The 22,832-nt window shown below is 45.9% G+C and overlaps 1 long non-coding RNA gene across 1 annotated transcript; it reads left to right on the forward strand.

Annotated features, from left to right (window-relative positions):
- Positions 1-1,160: 1,160 nt before the first annotated feature.
- On the forward strand, positions 1,161-15,614 carry LOC125697758 (uncharacterized). Its single transcript, XR_007378919.1, has 3 exons — positions 1,161-1,327; positions 6,639-6,777; positions 8,536-15,614. It is a non-coding gene; the product is annotated as an uncharacterized LOC125697758 (long non-coding RNA).
- The last annotated feature ends 7,218 nt before the right edge of the window (positions 15,615-22,832 follow it).

Consider the following 22,832-nt stretch of genomic DNA (forward strand, 5'->3'; position numbering starts at 1 on the left):
ACTGCTTGGTTTTGGTTCTTGGTGGTTGCATTTGCACATGTTGCACCATTGAATAAAGCTATGTGCCAGCAAGGCAAGTCGCACTGCAAGAAAATTGATATTCCTCTATAATTTACCCACTGTCAATCACCACAAGCAGTGGGTGACATTAAGGCATTTCTTCTGTATCTTTCTCATGTGGCGTCGTTGGAGGCTCTGTCTCTGTATGTGAGATCTTTTGTGAGCAAAAAAAAAATAATGTTGGTGGTGACAAATAAGCAGCAGACAATTAAGAATGACTCAAACTCAATTAAGATGTTCAAAGAGAGAGAAAATCTTCCTAGCTCGGCTGCAGTGCGCTCAGCAATAGCGTCTATCGCACAGGAACCACCTGCGACGCAGCAAAGGATGCTAATTTGATTGCCCTGATTCCTTTTAATGCAAAGAGTGAATTGTTTTCAGACTGCTGATGATTAATGTGGTTATTGATTAGTCGATCGATAAGGCCGCGGTGTCTAATTATTGATAATCCTTCTCTAAATGAAAGATCGAGTGTAAGGAGTGCTCGTTACGGAGCTCAAAATATAAAGTGATTCAGTGCGAAGCCTGGTAATTGAAAGTCAAACTAATCCCATGAATTAAATCATGGCCATCCATAACATTTACCTGATAAATCCTTCTGAAAGCTTCATGGAGCTGCCAGCTGTGGCGAGGGCCCCACCAGGCACTCCCTGTCCTCAGCCCTCTGCTGTTGCCATGTCCCGTGCAGAGGTCCCCCACCTCTCCTTGGGGCTTCCCCCATCCCCACCCTCATTTCCTTGGGTCATGGAGGCAGACAATGGCCACTTGCACTTTCAAAACCAGGAGAAGCAATATTTTGTGTCTCAACTTGCCAATGGCACGGGGCTGCCTGTGTGCGATGACGGAGCTGTGCGCTGTGTGACTGAAGTGACCAGCCAACACTTGGGGAACTTCACTGTGAGAACTGCAAAGACGCTCAGAGGAAGCTGGAATAAAGCCTGGCAGATGAGATCCTATATTCTGGTTGTTGAATCTGTTAGACAATTAAAAGCCCAGGCCAGTTGATCACCTGCATTAGGTGGTTAACTCATCACAGCAGCATGCCCCTTGGCTGCAGCTGTTGGTACTTTAACTGGGGTAACTTTCAAGAGATGCTTCTCACCTGCTGATCCTAAATGTATTCCCAGGCTCTCTGGAGGGGGCTAGCTCTGTGGTCCTTACTTGTTCTTGGTGTAGGTATTTTCAGCTGGGAGTTGCTGCCTTGGATTACCTTCATCCTGCACGCAGGGACAGCACGGAGAAGAGCTGGGGACTGCAGGTTCTACAGGTATTTAGCTTCAATACATTGCTAAGTTATATAGCTGAGCTCAAGTGCTTCTCTTATTGCTCATGAGAGCTGTTTTCCCAGCTACTTAATTTATAACACAAGAGCTAAAAGTTTCCCTACTTTTCAAGTAGAAGAAAGGAACTATAAACCTAATATGCTTGCACTTTTTCCTGTTGTTTTATCATTAACGTTGGTGAAGAATGCATACTTGTTACACAAGGACGTATCTATTGCAATACTGCAATAAAATTACAAACAAACCTCAGCACAAGACCCTCTATTCCCCAGACTCAGGAATGAAGCATTTGCTGCCTGTGTTGGAGCTGTGTGAGCTCCCAGTTGCACCCCAAAGCCCCAGGTTGGTCTCTCTTTGGGTTTTCCCCTCTCAATGGGAAGGAATTAGAAGACAACAAAGCCAAGGGTTTCTGTTTTAAATGCTACTAACAGTTTGTGTGTTGGAAAACCGTTCTGAAAAGCACATTCTTTAGGAATGTGTGCTAAATGCAGCGTAATGGTACTGAAATTATAGTAGTGATTTGGTTCTAAAAATTGCCCCATACATAATAACAGCGTAAATCACACGTAAAAGATTCTTCGCACCGAGTGACACTATTTTACATACATAAAACTCATAATTTCTTCTTATTGAAAAGATTCAGACAGTTGGATGTTATTTATGTGTTTAATTTGCCTGCACCACTAAATAACTCCCTGCACACCACGAGTGGTGGTGGTGGGGCTGCTCCTGTGGTCTCTGAGGCAGAAACATGCTTTAAGAGGACAACCTGACATTGCCTTCAGCAGGAGCTGGCACACCTATGGGGCAGGGGGCTGGGTGCCGCAGGATGGGGGTCCTCACACAGAGCTGTTTTGCAGGCAACAGCACAGCGATTAGTGCACGGAGGTGTTAATGACTGGGGGACTGACACAGCTGCAGATGGGCTGCTCTGCACCGTGAGCATCACTCTTGCTCCTGGACTTTGTGTTGCTCCAGCTTTAGATGGAGCCAAAGCACTTGCAGGGTTGTCCCAAAGCCAGCATCTGGCACGGGATGGGTTTTCCCAGCAGAACTGTGCCTGTCTGCTGAGTCATGATCAGTTCTGTCCTAGCTTCCCTAGGTCTGAGCTCAAACAACTTGATATCAAACACAGCTGCTCCCTTTGGTTTCAAGCAAATTCAGAGCAGGTCCCCAGCAAAGCTGGAGAGTTGGTGGCCATGCTGTCTGTGAGTTCAGAGGATGTCCATGCCCATGTCTCTGGTCTTTCCAGAGAGGAATTTGCAAAACCCTTTGCGTCTTGCCTGAGCTGCACCATCCTTGACCACTGGACTAGATGACCTTAGTGGACTTTTCTGACCTTAATGACTCTATGATTCCTGCAGAGGCACATTCCGGAAGGGATTTTGTTGAGTGCTGCTTTAGGGTGAATTCATCATAGAAAGCAGCTTTTGCATGAGATTGCCTTGAAGTAAAGGAGATCTACCGTTAAGCGGGATGCCATCCGCACAGGGATGCACAGTGAAGTCCTGATGGCTTTGGAAACACATCTTGAAGTACTCGTGCACCGCAACAGCAGCACCTTTATGAGTAGGAAAAAGTTCCACTCTGAAATAATGGCCAGGCTCTGGCATCACAGTGTGTGGAGCAGTGGGGTTACTGCCTCTGGAGGTGCTCCAGAACCACAGGGACCTGGCAGTGGGGGATGTGGGCATGGTAGGAGTTGGACTTGCTGATCTTGCTGATCTTTTCCACCTTGAACAATTCTATGACTATTCCAAGCCCTCCAACCCAGAGCTCAACAAAACTCTGCTGGCCCAGCCCTGTGTCCCACTGTGATGCGCTCCCACGGCTCTAATTGCATCAGGGCTCTGCAATTGGATTGGCAGCACGGAGCCCCACACCAGCCTGGTCATGGGCTGCCACCATTTGATCAGTGCATGGGTCCCCGTCCCTCGTGCTGGCATTGTCAGCTGTGACAGGCTGATTTAATCTGCGGGACGCTGAATGCCTCTGACCACTGCGCCGAGTCATTAACCTTGACTCGAGTAATTGAATTCAAGGTTGATTGCCTGTGACCCGCCTCGCCGAGGTCCTCAAAATGTACATATTCATTACGGGCTGCAGCGCTAAATGGATTGCACAGTGAAAGCTGTAGCAATCAGCCTGCTTGGTATGCGGAGGGCGAGGAGGGCACTAATTGCATGTTAGAGCTGAGGATTAGATTATGAAAAGAGTGAGAAAATGAAGATAGATCCCTCTGACACTGTCAGATTAAGGGCAGCGACGTCGAGGAATATGACATTGAAATTTACAGCGCTGCTATGGAAGGCAGATTTGAAAGGGGATGCTGGAATTTTTTTTTATTCCGGTGTATTTAGTCTGTTATGGACTATTGGGTAGCAAAAGCTGATAAATGTAGTTTCTAAAACTTCAAACCTGGCACAATAAGAGAAGGCTGTGTCTGTGGAGTGGGGCTAAAGGCAAAGGGTTGTGGGGATGGGGTGAGCCCTCCCCAGCACAGAGCAATGCTCTGACTTCTCGCCCAGCACCTCATCCTGTGTGTGCCCAGAGGTGTCCTGGTGGGTGCTGCTGGGACAGCTGGTGGCCCTGTTGGGTCGTTGTCGTGAGTACAACTGAACACGATCTCTGAATGAGATGGAATTTAAGTACAAAAACGCTGTGCCCCCAGGGAGCTCAGATTCTCAATGTGCTTTTAATAACTGTTTGTAAAACATTTAGGAAAATCTATGGCAACACGTTCAGGGAGAAGAAATCAAATCATTCTTGCCTTAAGATATTATTCTGGTATCTAAACTTTATGAATCATTCCGTGTGGCCCAACTTCCAGACGTTAATATTGTGGAGCAGAATGGAAGTACACAGGGCCTCAATTTAATCCGTGTAACATTTTTCAATAAAGATGCTAATGGTAGACATTGGCTTACAATCTATCAAGAACTTCATACTTATTTATATGTCCAATCCTATGCAATCTATACAGCTAACCTAGCTTGGTTCAGATGGATGCAAACTCCTGTTAAGATTAATTGCAGTATTCCCCACACTTATACAGGCCAGGAGCAGGGGAGCCCATTTTGTGCTGCAAGACCTCATGAACTGGTCATGCTTGGTGTTGGAAAACGGGGATATGGCACAGAGGTTGGCACTGTCCCCTTGTATGGGCTTTTGTGGCACTGCTGCATGATTTAAAAGAGTTTTATGAAGCATTCACATGTAAGAGCAGCACCTGACCTTTGGGGTTACACCATTGCCATGAGACAGTCCTGATCCATCTGTCTCCAAAAACAGCTTTGATTTGTTCCAGTTTCTGACTGAGCAGTGCAATGCAGGGGGATGCGCCCATGGAGTGGCTGCGCTCCTGGAAAGGCCTTGATATGTTCAGTGAAGGAAACTGACTGAGAGAAAGCACAGTTGCTGGCGTTTTGTGTACCCTAAAAGTAACCCAAGGCAAACAGTCTCACACGCAACTGCTGAAATTTCATTTACTAAACCTCCAGATAACGAGGCATTGCAGAGGGACTTCTAATTAGATCCTCTTTATTCCTGTCACTGAAATTAATTTATTTGCGTTAGCTCCTACAACTAGTTTGATATTTCCCTGGTTACAAAAGCTGGGGCTGTTTAAGGTGTTGGAATCCTCCTCTCAGATGCCTGTAGGAGGGAACCTTGGGGTAGCTCTTGTCCAAAGGCCTTTACCAGTGTGGCTGGAGAAACATGGATGGCTGTGAGCAGATCTGGGATTGAGAGTATGCAACTTTTCGTGGGTTTTGTGTGTTTTATGTGAAACATCCCAGAACTGAAAGCCTGAAGCAGCCAGGATGTGTCATGTTCTTTGTGCACGCAGGGATTGTAGAATCATTAAGGCTGGAGAAGACCTCTGAGTTCTCCAGCCTACCCCACCATGCCTGCTGACCACATCCCCCAGTGCCACATCTCTGCAGATCTGGTAAATCTCCATGGGTGGTGACCCCACCACTTCCCTGTCTCTACACTCAGAAATCCCACCCAGGCTCAGCAAACTGCAGGCACTTGAAATCTTTGGCTGTGTGGGACTCAAGCTTTCCTGCATTGCCCTGGAACTGTGGATTCATGTAGACCCTGGGCTCAGTGTCCTCTTAGGCCCCACTGGGACACCTTATGGACCGGGGTCTGAGTAAGCAATCAAGCAGCAATATTGCTCCACTTCCCCAGTTCCTGCCTCATGCATATTCAAAGAGGGATGAGGCCGTATACATAATTCATTATCCATTACAATTGCATTATACTATTTATGCTATTACTTCGGTAGCTGTTTAAATTAAGGGTTACAAATAGCTCATTTGTTTTCTGCTGCTCTGATGGGGGGGGGGGGGCGGGTTCAGTGCATTGAAGGGCTGCTGCAGCAGGATGGAGGGACAGTTCAGTCCAAGGCAAGGGGCTGCTCAGGAGGAGTCCCCAGCAAGGGATACACGTGGCTTTCCTATGGTGCTTAGAGTCTGCAAGCTTCATGTCCTGCCTAGCAATGAGAAGATGGCTGAGGTTTGGTGAGTTCCCCATGGCTCTTCTGCTGGGGCTTTGCTGGGCATTCACATCTCCATGTCTACCAAACCTGGCTGTGATGGGCCACCAACTCAACTCTAATGGGCCACCAGCACGGTTGGGTTGAACCCACGGTTGGGTTCAACCATGATTGCCAACTCAACTGATGTAGGTCTTCCAGCCCTCAGTTTTCCAACCCTTGCTTTGAAAGCCGAATTCCACCTTTGATGTCAACTGCAGATTTGCTCAGGAACTCACCATGCTGAATGCACTGGAGTTGTGCCGGTGATATGGGGTGAAACTTGCCTCTTCAGCCCATCATGAATTTCAGGGGGAGTTGGGAAACCCTCAGCTGGTACATCGCTGTCAACTGGCTTCTAAAACCCTGCTCCTGATACAGATATTAGGGCTCTTGGTGCCCTTCCAGACATTATTTTATTAATATGAATAATATATTAACCATTGAACAGTCTGGATTTCATCCAAATCGCTCTGTTGTAAGTGCTTTGCTGAAACTTACCAAGGATGTTTACTTCTCCAAACAGCTGATAATATTTGTGCTGGTTTTGGTTTTGTTCTTGTGCTGGCAAACAGTTGTGAGAGCTCCAAGAGAGGGATCTGAAGGTTTTCAGAATGATTGGAAAGATAATCCATTAAGTGCTGAAGTTCAGAAGGTGACTTCCTATGCTTTAGTAGTTTTAATGAAAACCTCCAGAATGCATTTTTTAAATGTGTTTCCAGCTAACCCCAGTTCCTACCCTCCTCTGTCCACAGCAGGGCTGGAGGAATCATGCTGGGGAGCCACAGCCAGGACTGCCTGAGCTGCTGAGGGAAAGCTGCTTCCAGAGCGGGGCACAGCAGGGACCAAAGGATGCCATTCACTGGCTGTGAACTGGGGATGGATCTGACTTAGGTATGATTTTAGGTCATCTTTGAGAAAATGTATTTTAAGTTACTCAGGCTTGTGAATACTTCTACACAAGTCCATCAGTAGTGAACTCTCCTGTATGATGCAGAGTTGCGTGACTTGGGGAGAGCAGAGCAACAGGAGAGGACTTGGCCAACCATGGCATGGGCTGTGCTGGGAATCCTCTGAGCCAGCAGTGGCTGGGAGACACCAGTCTCCTTCAGTGTCATTATTGAGTCAATCATCTGACTTGAGGAATGCATGCCAGGAGCCCGTGTGATTGCTCAAAAGTTGCCAGGACTCTGCCATTCTAGCTCTTCAGGCTCCCAGGTCTCAGAAAACACGTTGAGCTTTCCTCAGTGCCAGCCATCTCAGCGCCAGTGGGGACCTGTAGGAAACCTCTCTGCCTGGGTGATGCCATGCATGGCAGAAATCCACCCTGACCTGAGCATGGTCAGTTGCCAGCAGCTGTGGGAGCTGCATTCCCTGCTCTCTGCTGAGATCAGCCTGCCCACAGTGGCTTCAGACCTCTGATATAGGAATTGCTGAACCCACACAGGGCTGAGCAGATGTCAAAGCTGCCAGCAGATGACTCTCATTTATGAACACTCAGGTTTATCTCAGAGCTTCATTAACAGTTCTGTAAATGCTCTTCTTGCCTAGAAGTCCCTGCAGGAAGCAGCGATTTACCTTTTGACCGAGTTCCCCAGTTTCTGTGCTCACTGCTGGGTTGCACTGTTCCAGCCCATATCCTGGTGCCCTCACCGTGGGGTGAAGGCACAGAGAGAGCTGCCTGCCCAGCCCTCAGCATCCTCTCCCAGACAGCCCATCATCTGCTAATGGGACTTAAAACAGTTGCTGCCTCATCGGCAGAAGCATAATGATCGCTGGGCAGTGGAGAGACCCATTATCCATCATCCATACTTCTCTTCTGTCGGATGATAATGATTTCTTAGTTCAACAGTAGAGCAGAGGGACCTCACTGCTTTGTGCGTGATTGTAGTTTAATATCCTGATCAAGACACGTACAGATTGCAGGCAGGCTGCTGGGATGCAGCATGAGGTTCAGGTCATCTCTGCTGCCTGCATGCTGGGGCTGTGTGGGATGCAAGGAGAGGCACCTGGGGCTCTATGCAGCTCCCACCCCCCCAGTGCATGGCTGCTGAGATGAGGATTTGCTTTGCAAAGAATCCAAATCAACAGGAGGAAAACAGGAAGCAAAGCTCCTGTAAACGTTTTTGCTTCCTATTTCACTTTTCTCTGCCTGTGATTGCCTGAATGTTGCTGTGTTGGTCTGTGTAGGCAGTTTTGGACACTTTAGGGTTTCAGTGTGTTAAATGATGCGCGGTGCTGGACAAGCTTTGCTTTGTATTTGAGTAATTAGTAATATTGGTAGAATCATAAAATCTATTGAATCTGTCTGATTTTATTCTATGAAATATTGCTGGTAACTGAGAAAACGGATCCCACTGAATTTACACTGGGTCTGGAGCTGCTAGGAAGAGCACAAGCTTATGCTTTCCTTCATCTCCTATTGATCGGATGAGAGGCAGTGGCATAAAGTTGCAGCAAGGAAGGTGCAGGTTGGATATTGGCAACAATTTCTCTGAAAGTGATGCACAGGTAGCTCAGGAAGTGGGGAAGGGGAGGGCACCATCCCTGGAGGGTTCCAGAACTGTGGATATGTGGCACTGAGGGATGTGGGCAGTGGACATGGTGGGGTGGGCTGGGGTTGATCCTGGTGACCTTAGAATTCTTTTTCAGCCTTAGTGGTTCTACGATTCTGTGTTTCATCTGGCGTTCATGTCCCAAACCTGCTTCCAACATGGGCAGGCCTCAAGGAGACGGACCCATCCTGTGCACATCCCCAGCTCTAGGAGCTGCTTCCCCTGCTGCTGCATGGAGAGCATCCCTGCAGGCAGCTGGGTCAGCCCAGTGCAGTGCCACCCGCAGCAGCTTCACGTCCACTGAGCCACGCTCAAAGAAATGCAAGAGCAGAGCTGCTGCTGACAATGAAATGGGAGAGACAAGTATTTATTCTGTTTGGACCTCCTCGAGAAGCAGATGCACGCCGGCAGAATGCTAAGCAGAGCGGCGGTTCGGGGAGACAAATGTCCAGGCAGCTTTTTCTGTAATATCCATTTGAAAGAAGCTTAGTGCCACGAGGCTTTCATCTCAATATTCCTGAGGCCGGATTTGAAAGTGCTTAAGGTTAAATATTACTCACTCTTGGAAAGAACATCTCCATCTGTCTCATAAGAGGGGAAAAAAAAAAAAGCTTTCAGTCTTGGAGGTACTCAGGGAAACTTACCCATAAACACAGTCATTAGAGATTTCTGAGGGAAAAAATCCTATAGGCTCTGCCTGAGAAGTAATTAGCCTTTCAAATTCAGCAATGTTTAATCCCACAAAGCCTTATATACAAAATATAATCCTGTTTTTCTTCAGAGCTGAGCCGGTGAGGGAGCATGACCCTGCTGGACCAGGCTGTGAACAGCTGGGTCCCATTGGCCACATCTGGGTGTCCCGAGGTGTGGGGCGAGGAGGAGGCTTCCAGCAAGTCCAGCTCACCCCAAGGACCTCGAAGGATGCTCTGGGCTTTGGGGTGATGACCCTGTGAGGATGCAGCTGGCAGGAGGCACTGCGGCACATCCCTCGGTTGCTGAGAGATGCTTCAGCTGCTAAATGCCCAAATCACTTTGGAAAACTGGATTTAAGCAGCCGGTTTTGAACACTTGTGGTAACAGAGAAATCTGAAATAACATTGTGTGATTTGGGGTGAAGTGCCCTGAGGCCTGGTGATAATAATTGTAGCACTCTTTAAAAAGAAAAATGACTTTTTTTTTCCGGGCAGTCAAAGCAGCTGACAACATCCCAGGGGACCTCCTGCCGCTTTCGAGAGGAGAAATTGCAGCTTTTCAGAGGCTGAGAAATGACGCCTCTTTGCAACTCACTCTGCTCCTGTGGATCTCAGCTCCAGCACAGCAACACGGTGCTGAGGCCGTGGGCTCAGGGCTGCCACGCTGTGCCACCAGCCAGGGGACGTGTGTGTGAGCAATGCAACATCTGTCAGCAGAAACATCAGCATCCATTCCTAACCATGCCATGCCATGATCTGGAAGAAGCTGGTGCAAAGCTCTGCTTTGGAAAGCGTTCCTTGTTCATCCTCATGGTAGGAAATGAGGTGGATCCTGCCAACTCGGTGACACGTGGCTTGTTTCCCCTCCCAGGTGTGAGGCCTCAACCATCCCATGGCTGCCCCGAGAGCTGCAAGGCTGGGAGATGAGGTCTGAAATAGCCCAGTGCAATTGCTGACCATTCTGTTGGGATGAAACCAGTCTCACTAAGTAGACTGATTTAAGTGAGCCCTCATCTTGTGTTCCCACAGCAGTTTCCCTGCTCCCTGCTGAGCTCAGCCTCCAATTGTGACATGGGATATCATCTTTAAACCACATAAAACTTGAATTTTGTGAGACAGAAACTAAAGAGAACAATACACTGGTAGCTGGGTGTTGACTGCTGATAGGTGCACTGAGGAGCTAATAAGAAAATCTGGCTTTTAATGCACTGATCGTAGCCATTTGATTACAGTAGGAAAAAAAGTCCAACAGAAAACGCTAATAATGTCACAAAACTTGAAGCAAATGAAGGAAGTTCAGAAAAATAAAAATACCATAAAAATAAAGAGCACAAAAGCAATGTCTGCTCCTAGACAAGTATTACTATTGGGGTTTTAAGGCTCATCTGGACCTGGCTGTTAAGCAACACCTGCCTCTATTGGGCTTTGTAGCTTGGGCAAAGGGCAAATGCAACAAGGAAGGCCGGGTATCTCATAGCAGCATACAAAAGTGAGCAAATCAATACCAATAAACTACTTCAGATAGTGATTAATTAATAGGAATTAATTTTAAAAAGAAGAGGCTATTGACGTAAATTGACAGAGGTGCTAACCTCAGAGCAATTCAGAGAAAATGTCTTTAAAACAAAGTGATTAAGTTGTAGAAAGTAATAAAAGGGCTGCGCTGCCTCCAGGATGAGCTCAGCCAGCCTGGGAACAAAGTCAGGAGAGCCTCTAATTAGATGCTGGAGCTTGATGAGGTAAGCTGGCTGGGTTGGCACTGCCAGCCTGGAGTTCAGTTGTGTCGCTTCTGAGTTGTGTCATGGCTGCGAGGCCAGCAAAATTCCTGCAGGGTGCTGACAGCTGTGGAACTGGAGATGGAAGCAAGGATCCTAGCAAGAAAAGGTTGGTGTTTCACCTCTCTGGAGGTCTCCAGCACTGCGGTGATGTAACTCGCTATTATTAGAGGCTGCATGGAGCAGGACCACGTAGGACCAAGGTCCACGGCCGTGGTGAGGATGAGTCAGCCTTGGTCTTTTGACTTCTTGAGCTATGAGAGTGTGAATTCATGGAACGTTTCTGAAAATGAAAGGGAGGCACCCAATGGCCCTTTAGGGTGGCCCTTTAGCAGGCCAAAACTGCATATTGGAGGTCTTCATCTCTTATCCCCTATCTTCTGTGGTGTTTAGAAGCACTGGAGGACCGCTTGAAGAAAGGTGACCCTAATCCAGTGGAATGTATTTCCAAATCTTCACTAAGCCCATCTTATGTGATGACCCTCCATCCAAGCAGGTCCATCCACAAAGAAGAAGCCATCCCTCTCCCCACAGCCTTCCTCTGCCTTCACCCTGGAGCAAAGCCACTGATCAGAAGCTGGAGGAAAGGGTTAACTGTGGGTGTATTGTCTGAGATGTAGGCCGTATCTGATTACTCTGTGGCTAGGGAAAGCTGATGTTGTGTGCCACGTGCAGAGCAGTTCTGAGCTGGTTTCTGCAGGTCTGCTGAGCCACCAGAGCAGCCCCAGCCTTTATTTTCGGTTTTGCTATCTCTGTAATGGAGCTGTTTACTAACAGACAGTTAAAAGCTGACTTACATAAGGCTTCAAAAAAAAAAAAAAAAAAGGAATTCCAGAAGTTAAGCGTTTTCAGCTCGTTTTGAAATAGCTCAGTTAAATGGGAGTAACAGGGAGCTGAGCCCTGCTTTGCAAAACAAATTGGATTCATCTGTGCAACAATGGGAGCTCTTGCTAAATGGCAACTTGGTGGCTTCAGAGAAAACCCTGGCTGGGATCTCACCCTGAAAGCTTGCTCTGCTGCCCTTCTGCAGGACACAGCCCAAGCCCCAAGCAGCCAGGGGCCGCCCCAGCCTGCAGGCTGTATCATCCCAGTGCCATGCTGGGTTGGTGGAGATGTGGGATTCATCTTACAGTGCTGTCAAGTTGCTCCCTCTGAGCTGAAAGGCTGAAGACAGCTTTGTCTGCAATGGCTCACAGCGCAAGTTATTATTGGGACTGAAGACCTAAAATGACCTTGTAGAAAGGAAAAAAAAAATAAAAATTGTTGTGGGAATTAAGGAAAGAAGGATCCAAGGGGTCTATTGTTAATGGCTGGCATCATTATAAAGTTCACAATTGGTGACTTATTTAAAGACTGCTTTTCTGTGAATGCTTTACTCTGTGCAAATCCATCTCGAAGGGAATGACATTCTCTCAAACTCCTCTCAACATTGACGTTTGCAGGAACCAACCGCCTCTAAGCTCTCATTTGAGCAATTAAGACAATTGCAGAAAGCAGTTCCAAATCCTGATCGGAGTTCTCCCATACAAACCAGCACTCCCTGGTGGGGCTGGCAGCCTGGTCTTAGGCCCGTGTTGGTAAGCAGGAGCCAAGGAAGCGCCTTCCTCTGGGCACAGCACAAACCAAACCAGTTCTTGGCTGTTCTAGCAGAGAGTGAGGACAGCAAACTGAGCACATGGCTCTGAAAATTGAATGAGGTTTTTATATTTCTGCTTGTATTATTAATCTACAATATGGTCTTTTAACACCGTTCACCAACATCATTGTGGTTTAAGCGCAATTTAACCTGGCATTCCTCCTGACAGCTTGAGAACATCGTATTTGTGCCTGGCTCCCATCTCAGGCTCTTTTCTTGCTCTTGTTTCAACACGTTGGTGGGTGTGGACATCCTGCATCTCACTTGTACCAACCAGAAGCTTTTTATTCTTGCCTGCATGTGCTGGTGAATAATGGCAAGCACCATAGTCCAGCACAGGAAGCCCTGCGAGTGCAGCCGCCTCCAAGGCAATAAAAGAATCACTGCAAAAAAATGAAAAATAACAAAACATCAGAGCATGGGACTGTTCCAAATGCCAGTTCATCTCCGTTTCAAATATCAGTTCCATTCAGTTTTAAATGTCAGGGCCCAATTCTCCTCCAATTCCCGTCAAAACAGAGGCAGCGCAGCCCTCCCTTCTCCATGGGTCCTGTGGGTCCTGCCTGCTGGTAGCACCTGGAGGTGCTTGGTCTGCTCTGCCTGCAGCGCCGAGCTTCCTCCAGCCCAAGGGAAGCCCTGGCTGAACCAGCTACAAATAAGCCAATATCAGCAAAGTGCAAGGGGCATGCAAGAGCCAGCCTGCTGCCAGCAGGCACATCGCCCTGTGCGTCCTGATGGCCACGGCTCTTCACATCAGCTCTGCTGAGTCCTCTCAACTCCCAGGAACATATGTTGATAGCAAGCTACATCGAGATTTGCAGCAAAGAGAGTTTTATAATAATATTTTACTAGCTCTAGCATGCATGTTATTGTACGGTTAAGAGCAAAATAGGAAACACATGTGTGGATATTATGTACTGCAGAAGTTAAATTCCACCAATGACCACAGAAATATTTATGTTTATGGTTTGTAATGAAAAACTGAATTATAATTATGGATTTACAGAAGTTTGAGTGCAATACCGTCACAGCATTTGCAAAGAAATGCTAATTCTCAACACTAAAGCCCCCAGTCAGTGCACATCTTGACAACACAGAGACATCTCACTTCATAAAGCTTATACAGTGTGTTCAGTATCCATTTTTTTTTTATGATCTAACTCATGCAAAAAATTTAATAAAGTTGTATTTGCTTTTCCAAAGGCATGTAAGTGCACATATGTGGAAGGATCTATGGGGAATGCTTCAGAAAGGGGGAAAATTCTTGATCATAGAGAAGAGCGAGATGGGAGTGTGTCCACCAAGACGCCGAGGTTCTATCCTTGGATTGAAGGCATCAAGGGAGATGTCAGCACAGCGCTTCGACTTCTTGAGACATGATGTCTTCTGCTGAGGAACGTGGTGGCAGAGGACACAGCAGATGGCTGCAGAGAATGGCCCTTCCATTCAGGAGGCCAAGGCAGGAGTGTTGGCGTGTGAGTGACGCATCTCATGGATGACTCCAAGCCTCACCTCAACTGCCTCAGTGCTGTCAGAACGGAAGTTTTGCAGCAGTGCTGTTATAATACAAGGGACTTATTTTTCAGATTTTCTTTTTCCCTAAGGATAAGGCAGCAAAACTGAGGCTTGCTAAAGTAAACTAATGCCTGAGCTCCACTAATGAGCAAGCAAATACTTTTGTATGACTGCCTCCAATGGTGGGTGATGACTCTTTATTGATTGGGTTGAGCAAGATCGCTCTCTAATTACGTGAGTCACCCATGCTCTAAAAATGGAAGAGAAAACTGGCACCAGGAGCTGCTCAGAAGGCTGTGACACAAGCTTTACAGGACTGGAGGTCAGGATTTCCCTTTAAATCAATCATCAGCACTGGGGTTACAGGGCTGGTTGAGCTCTTCCCATTGTGTTTTGCTGAGGTCCCATCGGCGTGGTGCTCAGCCTGGTGCAATGGCACCCAGCACTGTGGATGCCCAGGCAGCTCTCCGGGCTCAAATTCTCATTTCCAAGATTCTGATGGCCCAAGCACCTTCTTGAATGGAGGGAGGTGTTTCCTACTGGCATCAGAGAAGAGCATTTTAATAATGGGAGCCTTAAAATTGTATATAGGTATGATAGAATAAACTGTCATACCGTCAGTGAAGGTAACAGATTTGTACACGTCCCTAAAACGTTTGTGCAGACTTTGGAATTTAAGCTTATGGCATTACAGTATTTACACAATAATTCAATCTAATTGTGTAGACAAGCTGTAAAACTGCTATATCTCTGATGGTTTACTGTGCGGGGGGAAAAAAGGAGATGCTGTTAAACCTTCCTCGCTGACATCTAATGTTTCAGATTTTTTAAAATATTGTATAAAGACTGAGATTTATTTCCTAAGATGTTTCATTAACGGTTGTGGCAGGCAGCTGGCCTGAGGTTTGACACACAATAAAATCCATGTCAAGAATATTAAAGATAGTGCAAAAGATAACTATGAATTTACATTCAAACAGGCTTTTGACAAAGCCATTGCAACAGGCTCCTAATCAGGTCTTGAGACCTAGCCTGCCCTCTCTTTAAACCCGTGATCTTGAAAAGGAGCTTTAAATTGGAAATTATTACACATTAAAACCTCAACACGGGCCAGATCGAAGCGGATCGATATCTTGCCGAGCGCAATAAATCAGCCTTCTGCTCTGCGGTTACTGTTTGCTGAACATATTTAAATTTTCTTGTAACAAATTAATTCCAACATTTTCTCTTGATTGAATTAGGGCAAGTGTTGGAGCTGTCACAAGTATTTCACTGCTTCAGGGAGACAAATTGCTCGTCTGGACATGGGTAACAAGCCAAAGTGTTGAGTCCCTGATAATCTTTCCACTAATTCTCCATTACAGCAAAATGAAGCCATAAATCACCGTGACAGATGATCGATGTAAACATTGTTTCCGCCATGATTGCCAGCGCTCCCCGCGGGCTCACTGTCCGCTCTGCATTCGCTGCGATTGCAGCCGGGAGCCGCGCTCACACACCAAAGTCACTCCTGTCCAAGAAGTAACCATCTCATTTCGGGGCTCAGCCCAAGCGCCCGATAGCAAATATTAATCGAAACGCCCCACTCGGCTACCAGGGAGGTCATCTTCTGGAGCTAGAAATGTTTCTTGGGCAATCATTCTTTTTAAAAAAGTTGAAAAAAAAAGAAAAAAAAAAGAAATGTTAAGCTCTCGTTTTATAAAATATATTTGTGGAAAGGTAACAGCGTGAGCCCGCTGGCCTGTCGCTTTCTCTTAACTAACTAGTGGCAACTTGGATGAAATTACTTGACCCTTTATCGAGTTCTGCTAATGCCTTCTAAAGAAGAAATTAAAGCACCTCGCGGCGCGCCCTATGGCAGCTCTCCGCACGCATTTAATTCTGGGGGAGATGTATTAAGTGCTTCTGTGCACAACTAATTCACAGGCGGAGCCCGCAGCCCCTCTGCATAACAGAGCAGCCCCGGCGTGCAGCAGGGACCACGGGTGGAAGGAGGGAGCAGGGATACGAGGGATGGCCGACCACCCTGAGCCCACCAGGGCCACCTGCACTGAGCGTGTCGCAGTGTCTCTGGGGACATTTGTGAAACATCTTTTTTTTATCTAAAAGCAAAAAGTGAAAAAAGAATTAGGTAGACAACTATTCCTTCATTTAAAATATGCCACGTCGGAAGGCAAAAAAAAACCCAAACAAACGTACAAACAATAAATATGGTAAGAAACGATGTGCAGAATAAGGCTTGCAATCATTTTTTGTGCTTCTCCCAGAACACGTGTGCTCCCACAGCCCAAATTCCCCGCCAGGTATCCCAGCAATGGGGGGGTCCCAAAGCCATGGCCCCCATGACACCCTGCCACACATCCCAGGAGTACATCATGTGTTAGATGCATTCATCAACATCGGGCTCAGCAGCTGGGATGAAAGAGGGGTTGGTGTGGTGCTGGGAGCCTGAAAGGAGGGCAGCCTGGTCCCTATGGGGCACTCATCATGGGACACCTTACAAATGCCTCTGCCCAGCACCTCCTTGCATGAGATTTTGCCTGTGCTGCAAGTTCCGCTTTGGAAACATTTATTATAATTGAAACACGCTTAATTGAGACACACTCAATTAAGACTAATTGAAATTCCACCGCCATTACAAAAGCAGTAAATTAAAAAGGAGGGGAAAAGATCAGGATGGACGCTTTCTTGACGCCGTTAGACTTAACCGCTCTTGTTGTTACAAACTGAGACCCGTTAATAACATATCTGGTGCTCCTGTGATAATTATGCACTCTCACATCCTGTTTCTAAGAAGGAGAGCCTGTTGTTTTCAGGAAACAACCCTAAAAATGCCAGTCAGTGCCATTCAGGTGATCTCACTGATGCACCGCGTGCAAATTTAATTTGTATTGGTTCCAACAGTTAAGAAATCCCTGAAATAACTTCATTTATTATTTTATTCCCTGATTAATGGTTCAGAGCAACTGATTTGCAGCTGAAGTTTCACAGAATGCAAAATTAATATAATAGCCCTTTGTAAAAACGGTCTGTCTTTGCTCAATTATGTGTTTAAAACTGAAACAAACACCAAAACTTCAATAAATACATTTTCTTCCAAGAAATGACACGCTGTGGGTTTTCTGTTATTGTTGAGTTTGATGTTTTTGCCTCTAAGGAGGTCAGCAATATGGAAACATAAAGGCCAATTTAATTTGTGCATCTGTGGCTGCCAAGTATTTTAATTCCGACAGCTGTGACTGAAGAGTTAATATTTTACTTGTCAAAATCCAAAAGAAGGCCAGTGAATCACTCTAATTCTCATTAAGAGGCTTCCCCCCAGTAGCACCCTAATTCAAAATAATGAAAGTAGAGACTGAGTGCGATTCTAATACCAGTTGAGACCTATCTTTTAATATTTCTCTAGTGATGGATTAGGGATCGGGGAAATTCATCTCAGATCATAGAGCCTAATTTAATAAGGGATCATTCCAAGAGTATTGCATTTTATAATAATGTCATTTAATGTGTCGTCTTCCATTTTTACTGTCCCATATGTATGCTTACACGACGGTGCCACAGGGATAAACTTTTAAAGAACCAGCATCATTTTTTGTTCTGGGTTCTTCTTAACGAGGAAGTTTATCAATGAGGCGCTCCATTAGCGACCCATTATAATTGCAGAGCGGTGAAAGAAACCACTGGAAGCCAAGAAGGTGGTAAAATGAATGCCATTTTGGCACAGTCTGAAACCCTGGAGCAAAGGGAAGAACGTTTAAAAGTGAGTTCAGATCTGATTTTAGCACCCAGCACAACAGTGCCGTAGCGTGAAGGATGCGGTGAGCGGGTTGTTTGAGACACGTGACAATAAAATCATTCTCTCCTGTAACCATATCTACATGCAACGTTTTCCTCTTGCCTGTTGGCTACAGTTTTGCAGTTCTTTCTTTTTCCTGATGACTTTTCAATGCTTTTTCTTCTTGCCACAACAGCGCAGGAATTTGCTCTTCTGTGCTGGCAGCGGATTGCCAACAACCTGCAGAACCGAGTCAGACTTTATCATTGTGTATTAACGTTTGGGCTGTAATTGGTTGGTGGTTCGTAGCTCCTGGCTTTGCACTGAGGGTGGAATTCGTGGTGATCGTATGGCAATGCCTGAGCTGCTCAAGGTCACAGCATCCTCTCCAGGTGAAAGTCAATACGGCGTTATCGGCCGTCGGTTGCCGAGCTGCAGCCCAAGCTTTGCTTAATCACACTTCTATCACGCAAGGCCTTTAGGAAAAATGGTGTTATAATGAGAATTTCTGTTCCAAATGCATTCACATCACTATGCCTTTATTTGCAGGTAACAACTCGGCCGCTTCCCTGGGAGCTTTGGCAGAATTGAATCAAATGCAGACAGCCTAAATAGGAAACAGTTGAGTAATAACTGTAAACAATAATCTAATTACAGGGGGTTTTCCAGCGTAGAAATCTGTCTTTTGAAGGGGACCACAATTAATACAAAATGAGGATTTTCATGTTTTCTCTTTTCTCCTGTGTATTTTCGACGTTTTGCTTTCTGTAGAGCCTGGTATCTCGTGGTACTTCTGGCACTTTTTCTCACACAGCTCAGTTTATTATGCTTGTCTCATCCAAAGCATCCTTTTTTGATATTTCTTTTGATTTCCTTCTTTGCATGTTAAGCTCCCATTTATCTGTTAGCTGGTTTTATTCCCTTCCATTCCCCCTTCCTCCCATTATTGCCTTCTCCTCAGATCAGTCATTTTGTTCCTCTTCACACTGCTATTAGAGTCTCACTGTTGGTTGGTTGCACCTTGGAAAAGTTTCACCTAGATTTTATAGTCCTATTTTATTTTCTCACCACGTTATCTTTTCATGTGTTAGTGTGTTGTTTGTTAAACTTGTTTCTTTTGATTAAATATCAAAAGTTTTCCTCCGGTAGGAATGTTGCATACGTACTTGTCTGGCATCTGGAGCCACTTTAGGGACTCATTAAGTTTGCTAAGAGAAAATTATATTTATAACTGTTTAAAAGCTGTTCTAAATCAGAAAAAAAGTGTCTGGTTGTACCTAAAATAATTAGGAGTGACTGGTATATATTAAAAAAATTAGAAACAACAACAAAAAAAATTAAAAAGGTTGGGAGGACCATTTTTTAAAGAACATGCTCTGTGTGAGTAACCCTTTTCCATTTCCACCATTTGTTTTTCCTACATCACCTTCATTGCAAAAAGGTAAAGAAATAAAAAGTGGGTACCAAATATTGGCAGTTAATAAAGGCTGTCCAGGTTGGGGCGTGCTTTTAATGTTTTCCTGCTTTTAATGTATATGTGGTCATTGTTCCTTTTTGTAGAGGATGGGGATGATGGAAGATGGGGTTATGGAGGCTGGAGGAGGCAGACCCGTCCACTGGTGCTTCAGTTTATCAATGCTGGAAGAGTTCAGATGGCACAAATTAACCTGCATCCATGAGTTACCACAGTCTGAGTCACTCTGTCTAGGCTGCCAGCTGCACGCTCAACAAAATAGGGTATAAACAGTGCTGTATCACTGGGGAAAACCAGCATAGGTTGGGGAACGGCTCAGTCAGACAGATATAAAAAGAGTATCTTCAGAAAGTTAAGGGTCTGACAAGGGATATAAGCACTGGGGTGCACCCAGCTTGGTCACTGATTGCTTTTTGTTTGTTCCTTCAGTCCCTGCCCATCTCCTTCACACCCCCATGTCTGTCTGTCGATGCCCATCACCCCGCCACATCCCCCATGATGTTACATTTGGCAGATCAGCTCCAGGGCCCAAATGTGGACTCGTAGTCCAACACACAGCATGGATATCTCCAAGAAGGCTGCTTAGGAAGGAGGTTTCCATGATGTTATCACCATAGGCTTCCCTTCTTGCCCTATCTGTCCCTGACCACGGGGATCCTCACCCCACACCAGGGCCATTCCCACCCCATCTCTCTGGATGGGCACAAGCCCATGACCACACTGCATCTGCTCCCTTTCACCAGACAGTGCCACAGCTCACGATTCTCCTTTTGTTTCTTTGTTACCATAAATTAATCAGAATTCAGTTTTAATCTAGAAATTCACAGTCAGTTCAATGTACAAATTTGATAGTCCATGCTTAGGGTACTATAACTGTGCATTTAAGTCTTTAGACATTTTTGTTTGGCCATTGGGGCAGGTACAGAACAGTTTCAGAATAAACAGGCTGCCACAGCAAATATTCTTTATTACAACACAAGACTGATTTTCAACAAATAAAATATGCTGCTGTGGTCAGTATTCCCACAGATCTCCATGCTTGCTAGAGCTTTTGCAGACATCAGACACAGGAAAAGACAAACAACCTCCAAAGTGCATGTTTTAAAGATCAACCTAATATTACAGAAAAAACTGTCAATAATTTGCTCTGTTCTCATTGGATCATAAAAATAAAATCAGCTGAAATCAGCCACATAATGGCTCTCTGTATGAAGATGTTGGGGTTTTTTTTCTGACAGCCCAATTTGTTTGAGTCCAAACAATAAATCCTATTACAGGTGGTTACATAGAAATGTAACCAGAGCAGTCAGCCATTTCTCTCTCTGATATCAAACTAGTATTTCAAACTAGAGATACTTTATTAAATACTGTTAACTTTACGTCAAATCTACCAACTTCCCAGCCAGTGGGGTCTTCAGAACATGAGATAACCTGGATTCAGTTTGGATACGAGGCCAGATTATAAAAGCACAGAATCATTAAGGTTGGAAAAAGACCTCTTGGATCACAAAGCCCAACTCAACCCCCCCTCACCATGCCCACTGACCACTCAGTGCCACATCTCCACGGTTCTGGAACACCTCCAGGGATGGTGACTCCATCACTCCCTGGACAACCCAAACCTCCCCTGGCACAACCTGAGGTCATTACCTCTTGTCTAAGGCCATTACCTCTCAGCCATTGTACACCCAACTGCAGTGCTGCAGTCATTGAATTTTACTGCTCCCAAACTGGGTGGTTTCCTCCAAGGCACTCCTCCCTCAGATCCCAGCAGCAAGGGAGCTTCCAGCAGCCCTGGAGACATTTGGGTTTCCCCACTGCTAGGGAGCATGGAGACAGTGACCATTAATGGACGATGGATTAATGGACATAGGGAAATAGGATTTCCTGGTTATCACTGTGATGCTGCTCTTTCTGCAGGAGCACAAATGTGCATGAGAAATTTCAAGGACCCAACTGTTGGTATCCTCTTCCACTCTTCTCCTTCTTCATTACCACTTGGCTATGTGTTATTTCTGCATAAAGCACTCACAGGCTCTGGAGTATGAGATTGCTTTACAGAATTAAATCATTTACTATTGCATGAAAGTTGTAATTCACAGGTCGGTGGCAGTTTGCTTCAAAGAGTTGTTTTCCATTTATGTCTGTGTCTGATTTCACAGAGATCCAACGCTTGCCTCAGTAGCACTTGTGACCACTCGGCTATAAGCAACCCACCAAGCTTGTTGCTTCCCTGCAGGAGCAGCAGCTGCCTTCAGAAGCCGTGCACACATTTAATTCCAGCCTCTTCTAAAGCCTGCCCACACCTGATGCCTTCCTGCGTGTCCCGGGGCAAACTGCAGCACCGAGTCAGAGAGCAGCAATGGGCATTTGGTCTTCAACCATTCCCCAGGACTTCAGCGACAAGAGCAGCACTCAGACACCAGACAAGAGCCCTAGGCTATAATTTCCTCAGATCTTTTAAGCTAAACAAGGTTGTGCTTGCTCAATAGCTGTACAGAAGGAATCAAGGAAAAATGTGATTTGTGAGGAATGCATTTCTTCTGGGACAAGCCTGAATTTTTCCATTTCCATCTTGCAGCACTCTTGGCCTGTGCCCTTCCTCCCAGCCTCCTCGGAGCGGATTTGGGGCTGCAGAGCTGCTTTGAGACAGCATCTGCACCCCTTTATGTGCACAGTAAATTGACCTCATGACTGCAGAACTCCACAGACTGACCCCAGCGTGGGTACAGTGATAGCCAAGCAACTTGGAGGATAATACGTGTGGATTTCCACCTTTTCTTATCTCTATTGGGAACTTACGAAATCCATGGTGAGTAGAGGCTCCCAAACTAAATGGACCCACAGCACAGCAAGAAGAGTCCAGTGCAGGCTGAAGCTTCACAAGTTTCATTAAAGTTTCAGTAAATTCCCCTCCTTATAGGAATTATGACTCTTTTTTATACCTGTTAAAAGATGAAAGCACCAGGTTTTCTAAACAGGGTGGCACTTATGGTTACCGATGGCAAAACTGAAGCTCCTCTTTTTGCCCCAATTATTATCTCTGCATTCCTGAACCCCTTGCATTCATCCATATATCTACAAGCTACTGCTCCCAGCTCTCTGAAAGCAGATGGGACCAAATGCACCATTTCCTCATTGGCAGCACTGAGGTACACGGAGCCACCACGTTCCCCCATGCTGATAATGACCAACTGAGTTCCTGAGCACACAGGAAGCCGTGAAACCCAAAAGCAGCTCCTGCTGAATGTCAGTTTTTACTTCGCTGAAAACTACATGGGACGCTCATAAAACTGATGCAAAAGCTTGAAAATTTTCACATGCATTCACATCCAAAATTGCCATAAAGGCAAATGACTCAGGGGAATGCATCACCTATAACTCAGCCCTACCTTGGGCGTATCTTGGCTAACAAGAATTGTTTTGGAACATGTACGTTCCACTTCCAGCAGAAGGCTTCATTCATCTTTCTGAGGAGCTGATGCTGTGCATTCTGCCCTCCCATTGTTTAGCAGAGGGGTTTCCAT

This window comes from Lagopus muta, chromosome 9 (genome assembly GCF_023343835.1).
Source record: "Lagopus muta isolate bLagMut1 chromosome 9, bLagMut1 primary, whole genome shotgun sequence".
NCBI classification, from domain to species: Eukaryota; Metazoa; Chordata; class Aves; order Galliformes; family Phasianidae; genus Lagopus; species Lagopus muta.